The sequence below is a fragment of the Arachis ipaensis genome, chromosome B01, assembly GCF_000816755.2.
Source record: "Arachis ipaensis cultivar K30076 chromosome B01, Araip1.1, whole genome shotgun sequence".
Classification (NCBI taxonomy): Eukaryota; Viridiplantae; Streptophyta; class Magnoliopsida; order Fabales; family Fabaceae; genus Arachis; species Arachis ipaensis.
In genome coordinates this window covers 45,352,544-45,355,912 of record NC_029785.2, presented here as the reverse complement: position 1 = coordinate 45,355,912, position 3,369 = coordinate 45,352,544, and positions in this window count along the sequence as shown.

The window sequence follows — 3,369 nt, the reverse complement described above, 5'->3', positions numbered from 1 at the left end:
GGATGGCCACCAAGAAAGGCAAGGAGAAAGCTTCAAGGAAACCGGCTGCAAAGAGGGCACCCCAAAGGTCAAACTCTAAGGCGCACTCTTCATTAGGAGCTAAACCGCTATCTAAAAAGGCAAAGACACCTGCTCCTATTGATGAAAACGAGAAGAGCAAACCGGCAAAGGATTCTTCAAAGTTCCCCAACTGCTTCTGTGAACTTATGTTCCCCGCCATGGTTGAGAGAAATTACCATGCTGAGCATCTACTCGCTCCGCCGGACAAGGTTGCTCCTTGTATTCTACCCCACATTGAACGGCGAGGATGGGAGTTCTTTCTGAGAAAACCACGAGAGGTCAACCTCTCCTGGGTGGTAGAGTTCTACACTAACTACCACCTTCCCTCTCTTCAATCGGTATAAGTGCGCCGGAAGCAAGTCTCAGATTCAGAAAAGGCTATTCAGCATGTGCTTAATGTCCTACCGGTAGCAAGTGACATGGATGGCTACCAAGAGGTCTTACGTCAGTGAGAAAAGTTTGGATTTGATTGGGATTCGATTCTCCGAGTCATTGCTGAACAGACATTTTGGACACAAGGTCGACTTCGGATGAGGCCTAAGTGCATTGACACTCGCTTTCTCACTGTAGAAGCTACAGCTTGGGCCCAGATCCTATCCCATTATGTGCCACCTAGAACTCACAAGTCGTCCTTCACGGCGGATCTCGCTTTGCTTGTTTGGTGTAGACTCACGGAGAGACCGGTGAACATTCCACTTCTTGTCAAGCAAGCAATGGGACAAGTCCACAGCCGTGGTAATCTGCCATTTCTCGCATTGATATCTGATTTAGTTGCTGCTATGGGTGTTCCTTGGGTAGATATGGATACAAAGGCTATCATTCCGGCTAAGGGCGATGTGGTCCCAAGCGGGAAATACTTACATCTTCCCATGAACAACCCAAGCCTTGACATAGCCCTTCCATCGACTATTCCCTCTACCTCATCGTCACCACCACGAAAAAGATCCACACATCAAAGGATAGAAGATCTACACCGGAAGATTGATAGATATGAGCGGCGCAACCAACGCCGATACACTTATATCAAGAAGCTTCTGCGTTGTGTTACCCCTAGCATGAAAGAACCCGAAATATTCACATCCACCTCAAACCCAAGTGATGAGAGCTCTGATGGAGGGGATAGTGAAGGTTCCGGTCCTGACCATCCTTTGCGCATTGTTGGTAGCACGAAGGACTGTGCTAAATTCTAAGTGTGGGGAGGTCGTTCGACCGATCTCCATGGGTAACAATCTCTTTCTTTCAACACCCATGGATTTATCTTTTGCTTAGTAGTTAGTACATTGCATGTGTAGTTAGTTTTGCTTGTAAATACTCGCATGATAGTTAGTTTCTAGAGAGTTACTTGGTCAAAATAATGACTTCTTCCCCAAGAAACTACGTTTTAGGGTACCCTACCAATTTTGAAAAAAAAAAGGGGTATCCTACCAATTTTGAAAAAAAAAATTTGCGGAAAACTTGCTTCGAGAATGTATTTTGGAACATAGTGATTGAGCTAAGAACACAAGCATGTAAGTTTTGAGCCTATTATGTGGTTATATCTTCTAACCACTATTTCCCATTCTTGTGTGCGTTATTCTCTCTCTATGATTGTAATCCTTGCTTTGTCTGATTCTATATGTCCATTACTTTGTGTATAAATGCATTTACATGATTGAGGCCATCATTTCAATAGTCACTTTTCCCAAATGGCCTTAACCTTTTTATCTACCATTGCCAACCAATTTTGAGCCAATGATAAACCCTTTTTGTTCTAAATATAGCACATCAACAACCCTAAGTGAAAAATAATGAATGTCCCTGGATTTGGATCCTTGATTAACTTAGATAAGTTAGGGTGTGTGTCATCAATTGGGAGGGTGTACTTGGGAACTTGGGTAGATATAAAGGTGTGTATTTGTAATTGTAATTGGAAATTTTGGAAAGTGGAAACATACTCATGTATTGAATGATTGAGCCATGTGCATTGGGACTTTTATACATGAAACCTCAAGAAAGAGGGGACCAAAAAGAAAAAGAAATTGTATGTGTATATATGAGAATGTAAGAAAAAGAAATAGAAAAATAGAAGAAACAAAAATAGAAAAAGAGAAAGCAATGAAAGGGGACAAAAATGCCCCAAGACAAAGTAATAATAACAATGCATATGGGATGTGAATTGGAAAAAATGCATGAGTATACAAAAAGTGAAACACATGGGTAGCTAGGTATTGTATTACAGTTGTATAGGTTGTCCTATGTGTCTAGTGGGATCTTAGATTAATCAAGGACTCAAATTTTAAGCTCACTTGACCATATACATCCTTACCTTCACCCTAGCCCCATTACAACCCATGAATAAGACCTCATGATTCTTGTAAGAATGCATTAAGTAATTGTTGATTGTTAGATGAAAGACAAATCTTGGAAAGTATGATTAGGAGAGGATTGAGTGACGAACCCTATACACTCGAGCAAATAGAGCGGATACACTTCCGGTGAGGGTTCGATGCTCAACTCCTTGTTCCCGGCTTTCACAAGCGTTCATCTAGCAAGTTATATTCACTTCATGTTGATGTTCAAATTGGTAGGATTTATGAACTATATAGCATTTTCATCCCGTATGCTCATATGTGTTCTTGGAGGATAAATTTACCCTTGACCAAGTAGATAGATTATTTTATTTTAGTTGCATGCATTCATTTAGGAAAATTGCATTTCATAAACCCTTTCTTACCATGATCTTTGATCTTTTTATTTTAAGCATGAGGACATGCTTAGTTTAAGTGTGGGGAGATTTCATAAACCCCAATTTTGTGGTTTATATTGTGTAGAATTCGGGGGTTTTTGTCAATATTTCTCACACTTATTCACAAGAAATGCATGGTCTTGTGTTCTCTTCCTAATATTGCTCCATGATGAAAAACATGCTTATTTTGCCTTAGAATTGCTATATTTTGATCCTCTTTTATTACCATTCGATGTCGTGATGTATCTGTTGAGTGATTTCAGGATTTATAGGACAAGAATGGCCTAGAAGAGAGAAAGAAAGCATGCACAAAAGGAAGAAACATGAAGATTTGGATTTTGGGAACTTCAATATCGGCGCGCACGCGTGGATGTAGATAGATGGAAGCGGCGCACAAGGATAGACGCATCCGCGCGGATCAGAGAATTTCCATCGTGGCACATGCGCACATGGCGCGCACGCGTGGATCACAAAAGCAATCGGCGCGCACGCACGCATAGCGCGCACGCGCGGAAAGCTCACGTGACCTCATTAAAGAAAATCATGCCTGGCGATTTCTGAGGCTCATCAGGCCCAATTTCAAG